Source organism: Leptonotus elevatus, chromosome 13 (assembly GCF_054856555.1).
Source record: "Leptonotus elevatus isolate MCC_2025b chromosome 13, RoL_Lele_1.0, whole genome shotgun sequence".
NCBI lineage: Eukaryota > Metazoa > Chordata > Actinopteri > Syngnathiformes > Syngnathidae > Leptonotus > Leptonotus elevatus.
Window position 1 is genome coordinate 20,744,934 of NC_141251.1, and position 14,338 is coordinate 20,759,271.

At 37.0% G+C, this 14,338-nt stretch overlaps 1 protein-coding gene across 7 annotated transcripts in view; it reads left to right on the forward strand.

Annotated features, from left to right (window-relative positions):
• The window catches only part of LOC147164162 (uncharacterized), a 73,453-nt gene extending 59,115 nt beyond the window's left edge, over positions 1 to 14,338 (forward strand). Inside the window, exons 4-7 of one of the 7 annotated variants that reach the window (XR_015096914.1) lie at positions 6,906 to 6,949; positions 8,488 to 8,521; positions 12,195 to 12,326; positions 13,804 to 14,338. The gene's annotated coding sequence lies outside the window, so the exon portion shown is untranslated. Of the gene's footprint in view, positions 1 to 2,332; positions 3,439 to 6,905; positions 6,950 to 8,487; positions 8,522 to 12,194; positions 12,327 to 13,803 lie in introns of those variants that run through there. The other 6 variants (XR_015096917.1, XR_015096913.1, XR_015096916.1 and 3 more) reach the window with 6 other exon arrangements.

Sequence of the window (14,338 nt, forward strand, 5' to 3'; positions counted from 1 at the left end):
AAAACTTTTGTTGGTATTATAACTTTTTCCAGTCAATAAAATACACTTTCCTGGAAAAAATAGAAAATAGAAAAATGTCATTAAGGTTTTTTTCCCCCCCAATAAATAAAAAATAATAATAATAAAAGATTCCACGCCCCTTCAAGAAATAACATTTTGTCTCAAAAATGCTGCCCCAATATTCCTTTTAAAAGTCTTAAAAGTGCATGAAAAAAAAGAACATCATCACTGTTTCCTTCTCAGGAACAATATGTCGAAATATAGAACACTTAATCCCTCCATCCCTTTTCTGTTCTGCATATCCTCATTTACATTATTAACAGTGCTCTACTTAAAGCTTCTACAAGGAAATGTGAGTGGATAAATGTGTCCTTTGACAGTCTTATCAATGCACAAAGAATAAGAAAAAACGTATCATGATGATGATGATGATAAAGCAGATGCCGTATTGAAGGAGATTTCAGGCAAGATAACTTCTCAGGACGTCAGTGGAAAACTTTAATCATGTTTTGTATCTTTAAAAAAAAAACTTGTTTGGTCTTTCTTTTGGCGGTAGGCTACTTTTGGGCCAATCTGGAATTCACCGAACTTTCATCAGTCACGTCCACGTTTGAATGCACTAAAATACCCCACAACTACGTGCAGGCCTAAATATTACAACTGCTTTAATGTGGACGGCCACTAATGCCGTGGAAATTACTTCTTGAGGCCCATAACGCTGAAGAAAAACTCAAGTGATTCATTATACAAATGTGCTTTCTACAAACGTTTCATCAGTGTTATTTTGTTTGTTTGTTTATGTTGTATGTTTTAAAAGACAATTGGGGCTGCATCATTGTGTAAAAAGTATAAATTTGTATCTGTAAAAGTCGTGATTTGTACCTGTAAAAAAAAATTGTATCTGTAAAAAAAATAATAATTGTACCTGTAAAAAAAAAAGTGTATCTGTAAATAAAAATGTTGTACCTGTAAAAAAAAATGTGTACCTGTAAAAGTCGTGATTTGTACCTGTACAAAAAAAGTGTAAATTTGTGTCTGTAAAAGTCGTGATTTGTACCTGTAGAAATGACAACTTGTAGTCAAAGAAGTCGCCACTAGGAGTCACAAGTGTTTTTTTTGCTGCTGTCCAGTCACGTGACTTTTGCACCAAATCTCTCGCTACAGATGGCGCAAAACTGATTCGTACTTGTAGAGCACCGTGATTTGTACTCGTAGGAAAAGAGGGCGGGCTCTGGAGGATTTGGACGGGCTAAAGCTCAACCTCATTGATTGAGCGAACAACAGTGGGTTGAACTCAATTTACGCCACGTTTTTATCATTAATATGCACAAGTCCGAAATTCCAAACAAACAGAGTAGCCACACCAGTTTACGCGTCATTTTGGAAGAAGAGGACGTCTCAGGCGTGAAAATTTCAACATGGTTCAATATACAAACGCCGCGTGGAACAGCTTAAACGTTGGTTGACATGCAAGAGCACTCAAAGTGGGCAAAAAGAAAGAAGTTTTAGTATGAAGGTAAGATTTATTGTACGATCATAGCTTGTAATCCGGTGCTAGCTAGTTCATCTCATGTTGTTAATTGTCACGAAAACTGAACACATTAAAGTCACGATTTTCATTTCAAGATTTAAAGCCTACCAGTGTAAACATACGATCAATAGCTTGTACCTGTAAAAAAATATATAAAAAAAAGAATCTAAAAATACCTCATAAACTGCTGCTTAATGCTTGGATGTGAAAATTACTATAGAGCTACAGAACCCTGTTGAATGTTTTACAAGATAACCTAAACCTATAACCAAAAGTGGACAGTACTCAGCTACTTGTATTTGAGTAACATTATATTCAAATATCTGTACTCTTACTATCATAATAAAATGAAAACAAAACGTTTTTACTGCGAGTGAATCTTTAAGCTGCTTCAGGTATTTTAACCTCAACCTTTTATCCTCTGTATTTAATCATTTTATTTTAAATATTACAATTTCTGGATAAATGTCAGTATTTTTGCAATGTATGCTTTGCAAACAGTTTAAAAAAAAAGGCTCTTAAACTCTTAGTTTACTCATCACTCGCAGTACTGAAATATTTGTGCAAGTTTTTCTGCACTTTTCATTTCTACTTGAGTTAAATTTTCCAATGTAACATTACTCTTATTTGAATATAAATATTGGCTATTCTGCTTTTGAAATGCTAGTCTATCTGTATCACTAAGATGTAAGCAGTGTCACTGTCACCTAGCTACTTTAACAAAAGTAACTAGGTCAAATGTTAGTTTATTTATTTTTAATTAAATGAGAATCTCATAAGTTTCAAAATCTTGCTCAAAAGGTGGAGACAACTGCTGGAGACACTGCTGAAGCATCAGTGAAAAGGATGACCCACTCCATCAGCAAGCAGCCAAGAGACAGGAGATGACACCTGGGGGGTATTCCATCAAGCCAGATTAAGGAAAAACCTGTTTTATTTCGCTGATGTGAATGTAGCAGGCCGAGGTCCCCCACCTGTGGCAGTGGCCTTAGTCTTTTTTTCTGGTGGCTACAATGATGGGCAACATATGTTTACAGCTCAACACCTATTTAATCGTATTTTTTTATATATATTGTTATAGGCTACTTACCGACTTGCTCCCATGATCGCTTTTGGCTACTGTTAAGATGTAACAGCGAAGAATAAATATGTAGGTCAATTCGAAGTGCTTTACATTAAATCAATAATTAATAACACTATTAATGTGAAATCCACATCTAACATGAAACAATTATAACTTATACATTTAGTCTGTCTGCTATTTTTTTGTTTTTGTTTTTGCCAATTATATTTCCCTCGTCTTATTGATAGCAGCAGTATTGCCTTTTTTTTGGTGAGTCTTGAATTCCTCATACAGCTCCACCAATAACTTTTGTTCTGTTTGTGAGAAGAATACTGCTCACGTTTTGCTGTCTTTTGACATAATTGATTGCAATTTCGCCTATCGACTCATCAGGGCTTTTTGTCTACCCCGGGAGCGTGTACAAAGCCAGGCTATGCAAGCCTGGCTTACATTAGCCTTGATTAGACACGGCTGCAATGGGTTAGTGGAACGACTTGGCGCTTTATTTGGAGATGGTGTTCACTTCCAGCCTCGCTTTTTTGCATGAGCCTCGCTTTCTTTAGCTGCGTTGATGGAATACCCCTTTGATCTTCAAATCAAGGTTGACACTACCACAGCAATGGATGCAGAAACGGCTCTTCTGGACATCAAATAAAACATTTCAAATGATGCACAATCTTGTTTATTGAATGATACATGTTGTTATTTGATCTGACTATTTCAAATAACTCTCAATATGGATTAAATTGTACTCCTTTAACATTTCAAACATAAAATTGGAAGACATTTAGAAAGCATAATTTCTTCACTTTCCCAAAGGTGATTGCAGTGAAATTCTCTCAGAACAGTAACTAGTGTATCAAGGATTCTCATTTGTTGGACTTCACAGCCACTTTGAAGCAGGTTTGATGTCACACCACGTGCCGCTGTCTAGAGATGGATCAAGAAGTAGCTTTGATTGACTGCATGCTGGCATCTGTGCAAACAGAATGGTTGGGTCAGCATATTCATACAATAAAAAATAATCATAACTTCTTAGCTGGGTCATTATCAAAACACAGCCACTGACATTATATGTAATCAGTTAAACGTTTTGCTTTATCTTGTTAGCCAGAAGAAGAAAAAACTAAGATTTTGTCACATCTTAATATCAGAAATAGTGGTAATACTGATAGACACAGACATTGTTCATAAACATTCCCATTTGCATTATTTTTTATTTGGCTTCAGTGTTTAAGGCAAATGTGTATGTTTACAAGTGTTAAGAATGATCATTTGAATTTCACTGCAAAACTTGGGATACTGTATGTACAGTATAAGCTTTTGAAATTAAAACAGCAAATATGTCATCATGAACTCACATCATATGAAAGGGTGTCGAGTTTAATATATCTCAGTTCAAGTATACAGGTAGTTTTTGAAGACATTAAAGAAGTGCAGGGACAAGTTATTGATCGAAAGTGTACACTGTCTCAGCTATGACAATACACATGTCCGAGGTAAAAGTAAATACATTCAGGACAGAAAGTCACAGTCCAAAGGTAGGCTTCAAATCTTGAAATGAAAATCGGGACTTCAATGTGTTCAGTTTTCGTGACAATTAACAACATGAGATGAACTAGCTAGCACCGGATTACGAGCTATGATCGTACAATAAATCTTACCTTCATACTAAAACTTCTTTCTTTCTGCCCACTTTGAGGGCTCTGCATGTCAACCAACGTTTAAGCTGTTCCACACGGTGTTTGTATATTGAACCATGTTGAAATTTTCACGCCTAAGACGTCCTCTTCTTCCAAAATGACGTGTAAATTGGTGTGGCTACTCTGTTTGTTTGGAATTTCGGACTTGTGCATATTAATGATAAAAACGTGGCGTAATTTGAGTTCAACCCACTGTCGTTCGCTCAACCAATGAGGTTGAGCTTTAGCCCGCCCAAATCCTCCAGAGCCCGCCCTCTTCTTCTACGAGTACAAATCACGGTGCCGTACAAGTACGAATCAGTTTTGCACCATTTGTAGCGAGAGATTTGGTGCAAAAGTCACGTGGCTGGACAGCAGCAGAAAAAACACTTGTGACTCCTAGTAGTGACATCTTTGACTACAAATTGTCATTTCTACAGGTACAAATCACGACTATTACAGATACAAATTTACACTTTTTTGTACAGGTACAAATCACGACTTTTACAGGTACACATTTTTTTTAAAGATACACATTTTTTTTAAAGATACACATTTGTTTTTTATAGGTACACATTTTTTTTACAGGTACAAATCACGACTTTTACAGATACAAATTTATACAGGTACAAAAATGTTTTTAATACAACTAAATACATTTTTTTACAAGTACAAATTACTTTTGCACCATATTTAATCCTTAGAGACTGTGTCCCCATCAGAAATGTGTGTAGCCTCAGTTAAGCCCCTCCAGCATTTTACTTGATGTTGTAAAATATGAATACGTTTATTTTCTCAGCCACTTAATGTATCGTTGTGCTGCTGTGGGCGAGAGGAAAAAAATCCTGGAGGTGTGCCTGGTAAAATTGCCCGGTTCTCAAGCTTTTTACACAAAACACCACTTCAAAAAGTACTTTGCTCTCCTAATGCCGCCATAATGACCACATTTAGATACACTTGTGTAATAGGTGTCCATCAAAATCACAAAAAAAGCCTCATGTACAGTTTCAACATTGATTCTTCACTGAAATGTAGGAAATTTTAAAACTTTACTTAAATACTAATTACCTTAACATATATTTCACATAAAAGAAAAAAAATATTAAATGAAATGTGTTGTGTGCAAATGTATTGTGTTAAACAAATTTGCTTTACTGGCTTAAAAAAAAAAAAAAAAGCTTGAACATTTGAATTAGTGATTCTTTTATGGCACTTGTACCAGGAAGTTGGGCATTCATCTGTCAAAATTTCAATTTAATTTCTCTTCTTGAAAAGTCAAAGTGACAAGTATAGAAAGAAGTATGTTTGCTACTTTTTGGGGGGGATTTTTTTCAAAGAATAAAAAATAGATGACTCTCTTAAAGAGGAAGTCAAGTCAAAAATTGTCTTTTACAATATGTTTTATGCAGCCCTAATATAGTCTAAACATGGTATTCTGATTAATACTGCATTTGTGGAATATGAATAAAGCAGCAAAATCCACCTGTTTTTATTCAGTACAGGGGCGGCTATCTTGTGTCTTCTACAGCCACTGCTACTCTCTGCCTGTGTCCAAATTCACAACGCTGGGTCCTCCGAAGACCGAATTTGTTGACTGCATGACGTCACTTCCGGCGCGACTCGACAGCACGCACGGACTTACATATGAATGGATTGTCAATGCTCCTTGTCGGTAGCGCATTGACTGACACTCCATTCAAGTGTAAGTCTGTGCGTGTTGTCGAGTTGCGCCAGGAGTGACGTCATGCAGCCAACAAATCCGGCCTTGGGGGGACCCAGCCTTGTGAATTTGGACACAGGTACAGTTGACTGAAAATGACATCACAGTGCCTTAGGGCTCAGGTGATGACCAATCAAGGCTCAGCTTTTTTTCTGGGTGTGGCCATGTGAAGTTTCCTGAAAAAAATCAAACGAATTATTTCCAAAAAAGTGTTTCTCAAAATATATTGAGTTTTCTAGGAAGTTCCACTTTTTTTGTAAGGGGCAAAAAAATAAAACAATTCTTTCATCTCAATTATTTTTAATGAATACAAGAGATTATTGGGGGTGCACCAAAGTGGAACATTGGCTTTTTGAAAACCACTTTGATGCATACAGTCGGCGTGGGAAAAAAATAAATGGAGAAGATCTACTAGCGGGAATGTGTCATGCCGGCCACACCCGCTCGCCTGGCGACATCTCTTCTTGTGGGAAGTCACGAGCAGCACAAGAGAAAAGAAAAAAAGTGAGCTGGGAGCAGAAGAGCAAACGAACCTCAGCGACCGCTAAGCCTCACACATGGCCCAAGTGTTTCACCGCGCTCACGAAACGTTTCCAGTAAGACACACATTGAGGTTTTAGCTCATTTTGACATCTTGTAAAAACAACCTCACGGGCAACTTGTAATGGAAATAAATCACCTTTTTTTTCTCTCTCTCTTTCTCTTACACATGTTTTCAATCCCCGTCAGTAACAAAGCAGAAGCCAAGTGAAAGTTTCACCTCATGAACAAAATAATGAATGCAAATGAGTGAAATGAAAGGTTTGTTGTGCATTTGTGGACATTAGGGATGACGACAACTTGGTGGTGTGGAAAGTACCTGAATATTTGCGACGATCACGCCACTGCTTTTTTTTTTTTTTTTTGCAGAACATTCTAGGAATGTGGACTTTGTTCAGCCGTGTGCCCGCCAGGTGAAATGACTTCTTATCACCGCAGAATCACAGCTATTCATTATGACTCATTGATTTTCAACAGGTTCATGACATTGGAAGGGTGCTTTTAAACAACATGATGTATTAGGGTTCGGCGATTATGGGAGGAAATAATTATCACAATTATTTTGATTGATATTGAAATCCTGATTAATAAAAAATGATCATTCATTGACCTCAAAACATTGTATTAATTCAACTATTAATTCAATTCATCACCCTTATCTCTTTATCATATTTATTTCATCTTATTTTATTGCTTAAGTTTTGGGACTTATGATGCTAACCTGGGAGCTCAGTTATTGTCATTTGTGCAAATATTGTGGAAAGTCAGATAGTATGACAATAAAAATTCCTCGAATCCTTGAAAAATCTGTTCCTGCTGTGTGCATGTTGGCCTCTTAGGGGCAGTGTGAGGCCGTGCATGCTTACACTTACAATGAGATAAAGAGCAGAAGAACAAAGCTGCGATTGAGCTCTGTTAATTAAAGTTGTTTTTCATACATTGGTAAAAATATGTGCCTTTGAAAAATTTTATTTTACCTGTCATATTGTTATATTATGGAAATTGTGTGTGAATAATCATTATTTCAAGGAATATCACTCTCTGAAGTCAATGCTAATTTGCATTTAGCATGACAATGGAAATTTACATTGACTTAAACTTTTGAGCTGGTGATGTTTTTAAAAACATATATGTCTTGTATTTAAAATGTGTGTAATTATTTTTAGTTGTGTGTTTAGTTTAGTTTTTTATTTTTAGTACCTCAACTGGGGTGTCATTAAACCATTTCAAATACGCTCGCGCATGGCAGAATAGCATGCATGTCACATGCTTGCTGCGCTAGCAACATGATGCATTCAGGGTACTTTCACAATATCAGGAACCGAGCCATTGTTATTCAATTACAATGTTTTTACAGTGGTGAAAAGCCAATGTTTTTCCCTCAAAGCATTCAGAAAAAAACATTCTAAATAAAAAACAAACAAACAATTTTTTGATCAAAAATTCTCAAAAAGCCCCCCCCCCCCCCCCTCCCATTTTAAATAGTTTTGAGGAGGAAATGTTGAACAAAATACTATTGTAACATTTTTCCCCTCCTAAAATTTTCTTACAAAGTTCCATGTTTATTTTTTTTCGTGTATCGTTATAACGGTGGTCATGCAGGTGGGATTAATAAATTGACCACAGTAGAATTAAATAACTTACATACCACATGACAGACACACAAGTCATGTGGAATTACTGTAATTATTTCCATTTCCATTTCCTCTTTTATGGTTATCATCACACATGTTCTCATTACCATATCATTCCATCCTCTGTAGAGTGGTGGCCAAAGAAAAAAACAAAAGTTCATTAAGATGCTCCCTTAGTTGAAGTCTCTGGAGACTTGATGCTGTTTTTTTTGACTCATATGCACGCTTGAATTTTTTGCCACATTTGTCAGTGAGCTTGTTTGAGCCTGTGGCAGATACGGTACATTTACTGAGTCATCTTTTTTTGGTCTTCGCAGCTGCAGCCTGGTTGAACAAGGAGAAGGCTGACAGGTGAGCGCAAGCCCCGAAAAAAGGCCCTGCCCACCATCACCATCGTACAGTTTGTGATTTATGTATGGAGGGTGTGAAATGACAGTTGTTCATTGTTTGACATGAATTGTCTACTTAAAGTAGACATAGGGCTCACTGTGGTGTTTTCGATTAAATCAGTAGTTTGAAACAGTTTTTCTTTAACAAGTAAGAAAAAGCATAATTTATTCAATTTTATTAACACCAGCATTTTTGTCATTCGCTTCTCTGACCACATTTCTCAACTAATTCAAATCATTAAAACTTCAAAAGTTTAACAAAATTCAGCATGATATTCCCAGAATTCCACATTTTCCACAGGATGAACCTCAACTTCCTTACTGTAACTTTAATGGTGTTTTTTATTTCTTGAAACTCAATGGGAACTTTTCTTTTTTTTTTCCTTTTTAATAGTACTTTTTTTTCTTCTGTCGTAATCTCACTGTATATTATGTAAGTGACCACATCACCATATAAAAATATCAAGCTGCCTGAAAAAACAAAACAAATCAAGGGCTGAAAAATTAATGAAATTCAAATCAACGTCACAATATTGTACAATTTTACATATTGAGGAAGAAAAAACACAATTGCCATGCATTAAGGCCACAATAGTAGAAGTGATATCACGAAAGGCCTATTACAATGACGTCTCATCACTGTTTTGAATACAATGATTAAAACATTTGAAGGACAAATAGTCTGTCTTCGTGGCTAAGTAATGATGGACTGCAAATTATGTCATCCATTTTGTTGTATGCCCGCTAAGATTTATATTGCAAATTTTTCAATTGTATAATGATGCTTGTGCAGTAGCATCGATCTTTACCATGACCTCAAAGTTCCTCTGAAGTCACGATGACTCATTTCATTCTTCATACACAGTAATCAAATTAATGTATGACGCAAGAGTAATCCTAATTTTTTAATGAACAGTCCAATGACAGTGTCAATCAAACAGGAGCATTCATTTGAATAAGGTTGTGCAGGTGTACCTGAAATTGGTGCATGAATTTTGATGACCTTGTTTTTTCCCCGATTACATTCACATTTATTAAATAAAATTCAATTGAAAGAAACAAGTGAACTAAAATAGCCTTAATTACAATAAGATCTAATTAACATAAAATAACAACAAATACATTTTAAAAATACAGTAAATATAAAAAGATGCTACCAAATAAAAATAAATTGATCAAATCAAATTAACAAACAAACAAAAAATAGACTCCAGATCACCCATCAACCAAATGAGGTCAGGCCCTATACAAAATTAATTGGGGATTTACGCCTTTCAAGTTTCCTTAGTAGGAAGGTAAAAAAGCATTCTCTGTTGGTTTTAAGTCTAGGAATTGACTGGGCAAGTCTAAAACCTTCCCCTTTTTGCCCCTTTTATCACTTTGGCAGCGTATTTTGAGTCCTCATTTTTTTGACGGCGATCCTGGTGGACTTGTGGTCATTGCATCTGCTTTGCAGGTCTAAGGTCCTGGGTTTGAATTCCCGACTTTCCTTATGACATACAGTATATGGCAGAGTTTTGTATTTTGGTTTTGATGCAATTGCAACAATATAACAACGTAAATGAGACAAAGCAAAACAATGCAATTTATCAAAGAACGTAAAAAGGTGTAAAAATACATCAACTTAAAGATGCCTCCCGTGCTCTTTAGCGCTTCACTTTGATCAAGTGAGCAGAAACTGGGCGCGTTGCCGCAGGTGACGCAGCTCCGATAAGGTGTATGTGTCTGCACAGAAGTTTATTTGTTTATTTTTTCCTTTTGGATTGTGAAACATGCGCCATGGCTTGTGGCGCCCTGAAAGATTATATATATATATATATATATTAGTTCTGTCAAATTTAAATATATAGCCTATATATAATTATGAAATTATATAATATAATTATATTCTCCCCAAAAAATTACGATGTTTTTTTCAAGAATTCTTTTTTTTCCCCCATCAAAAAGTCATCTTTACATACACTGTAACAAATTGACTGTGGAATTTACAAGAAATAACTGGCAAAATAGTTGCCAGCTAATTCTTGTAAAATCTCAGTGCATTACTGTATTTTTTCTTTACAAGTATTTACTGTATATAAATTACAGTTACGTACTGTATTTACTTTTACAGCAATTCACTGTAAAAATTACAACCGTTTCTTCGTTTCTACGTAATTTACTGCCAGTAATTTGCAGTAATTTACTGCCAGTAAATTCCTGTTAATACACAAATACAGTATGTCATTGTAAAATCATCCATCCATTTTCCTTACCGCTTATTCCTCAAAGAGTCGCTGGAGCCTATCCCAGCTGGCAGGGTACACCCTGAACTGGTTGCCAGCCAATCGCAGGGCACGCAGAGACAAACAACCATCCACACTCACAATCACACCTAGGGACAATTTAGAGCGCTTAATTAACCGGCCATGCATGTTTGGAATGTGGGAGGAGACCAGTGCACCTGAAGAAAACCCACACAGGCACAGGGAGAACATGCAAACTCCACCCAGGAAGGCCGAAGTCCGGACTCGATCTCACTTCCTCTGCACTGGGAGGCAGACATGCTAACCAGTCAGCCACCATGCCACCCTTGTTGTAAAACCAACCCTCGTTCTGCAGCCGAGTGCATAAATGAATGTTAGCTGTAGTGTCGACTGTTTATCGGAGAAATGCAATGTGAAGACGATGCAGACTGCCCTCGCACTAAAATATTACTCTTGTCCTTGCTCCGGTGACAATACAGGGTTTGCTATTTGCTTCTTCTCCTATAGAGATACACATCAACATCCAACAATCTTTACAGTATTTACCTGTAATCCACATAAGTACGTACCAAAACATAGTTGCTGTAAAATTGACAGTATTTTACCGAATTACTGTACTTTGTTTTTACCCGTAATGCATTTTGTTTTACCCAAAATGCATTGCTGTATACAGCTAAATACTGCAAAATTAAAAAACAAGAAAATGCTGTAGTTTTTTACTGTAGATTTTACATACATTTGTTACAGTGTAATATGTCCCCTTTGAAACATAACCTGTGTAGTTTGATTTACTTAGAGTGACTTAAGCTCTTGGCTGTTTGTTTTTTGTGGTAGTAAATAGTTTAGCCTTGACCTAAATAATTGTATTTATTCTTGAGTGTGCAAAGGTGTCAGAAGAGAAACAATTGTGTGGCAAAGCCGCACGTCTGTGCAGCTCTGGCTGATGCAACTCTGAGCTAAATAGGTGCAAACACTCCACCTCACTGGAAACAACATTAGGGACAGTAAGCACAGCCAATACAGTACAAAAGGCCTTCATTGAGGTAATGAAGCTCACATTTTTGTATTGATTTAATAAAACAGTTGGACTTGTATTCGTTGAGCTGATGAGAGGATCAACATGGAGGACAGGCAGGACACCCATGCAAACGTAGCGCACATACAGAAAAGAAAGCATTCGCACTCCCATTCACAATTTAGAACCTTCAATGAAGCTAAATTGCATGTTTTTCAATGTGGGAGGAAACCCACACAAGCACAACATGCAAACTCCATACAGGAAGGTATCGTCGCATCAGTTGTTCGCAGAGGTCTTCCCCTGTCTTCATGTGCTACAGTGGCTAAAAATGGAACACATTCATGAGCCGTTATCATTTGTGTCTGATAAAGGGAGTGGACGTGACTGGAAACCCGGGCGTGGGCGGACATGTGACTCGGCAGGAAGCAGGAACTAAAGGAAGAGGACAACCAGAGGTGCGACCGCAGCATCCACGCGCTAGACGGACGGCCTGTTATACGTAGGTGTGTGCGTGCATGTGTGTGTGTGACAGATAAGACGACTGAAGACTATCATGTGAACACCTGGTTCCAGTAAGAGCTGTTAGAGGGCAACACAACAGGTCGACAATAAAAAGTGCAAATTACAACTTTGCACTATTTTCACACTCGCTTAATTCAATGGATAAGACTAGTAACTACGTAAAGATTTTTTGTTCAGATTTTAGTTAACCTTTTTACTTTAAAATAACTTTAACCTGAATCTAACCAGTTTTTTAAAATCCATCTAGGCTGCTATTTACCTCATTCTAGCTAGCGCTAAGCTAGTTCGTCTCTCACTTCCAGCGTCCAAGTTTGCCAACTCACTTTCGTTTTTTTGCTAGCACGGCATTAGCCGGCCAAATGTTCTTGTTGCTAGGATAAGTGTTAACCAGGCAACGGGGAGGAATTAACCAGCTAAATATTCCCGCAACTACTTCCGGGAGTCATATATAGATTTCACACTTGTGCACTCCCCACGTAGATACATCACACGTATGAAGATGTAAGGGCCATCCAGACAGTCCTTTGTGACGACAATATGCTATGACACGTTCTGACTTGAATGGGAAAATTCGGATTCAGCGTTCGTTTTCAATTTGCTACTCTCATTCGTGCACAGCCCAAGTTAAAACAAATTCAAACAAAAAAAGCCTACAGTAAAACTACTCCGTCTTTTTAATAATAATTTTTCCCAGTAACATTTTACCTTTACTATAATGAATTAACAAATAACATCCTGTACAAAAGCACCAAAAGTTTAAAGGGGGAGTCTGCATTGTTAAAACTGCTCTAGCTAGATTTCAATGTAGCCTCACTTCACTAACATGCACAAGCAGGAATCTCAAACATGGCCATTCATAATGGCACACGATTATGAAACTGCCTATTCATGATAAATAGTCATAGCCAGCGTCATAAAATTAGCATTGCTAGCAATACTAAGCTAGCATTACGCAATTATTTAGCGGGCTGCTTTATACTTGCGTGATGTCATATTATTCAAAAGTAACAGTACTCTCACTGGAGTACAATTTATTGCAACTCTACCCACCTCTGCCCAGTTGTTCACAAATGGCTGATGAAAGAATAGATGAATATTTTTGCCCAAGCTCAGCAAAGGTTCTGAAGCCCAAGGTAGCAGGTCACCGTGAGGTCACGAGGTCAGCCAGGGCTGATTTTATTTGATGTATTTATTTTTCTTATTTTGTACATGTACTACTCTCAGGTGAAAATCCCTACTGATTGTATTAAATTTTGCAGGATCATATTATACGCAATTTTATTTCAAATCAAAAGACTTCATTAGCTACACACATCTAAGCGGTATCATGAGCACAGCAAAACAAAAAAAAACTTACAGATAGAAAGCGGTTGAGCAATTGTTCTTCTGAGAAGTTTTGTGCTTGAGTGACGCTGCTACCTCAAAAGCTAAATGGCTACTTCTCTCTTTTCTCCTCAGATGGATGGAGCAATCCTCACTGCCCGACCGCCACCCTGACTCACACGCACTGACATGACACTCTGGATGTGTGCGTGTATGTGTGTGCACGTGTGTTGATGAGCTTTGTGTGCGTGTGTAAAGAAGAAGGGGTGTAATTATCTGAGCATGTGTTTTCGCCAAATCGTGGAAGGCACCGTACACACACACACACGCACGCACATGCGTGCACACACATGCACACACGCACATGCACTCACAATGCGGGAAAAAAAAGTAAAAAGAAAAATAATCCTCCTTTTAGTACCCGTCTTTCACATTAGTCTGACATTTTTAGGTTAGTCAGCTATTAGTGTGTACTTAAACATATTAATATACAGTATATTTAAATTATGAATGAAATTGGTGACTTTATCTTAAAAGAGCCCGATTTTTGGACATTAATCCATCTTGTCTAGAAATGACAGGTGATATTATTATTAATGTCTATTCTTTGCAATTTTACAATGTAAATGATGCTGCGAAACAAATGCAATAAAAGAAGCTCTAAAATGCA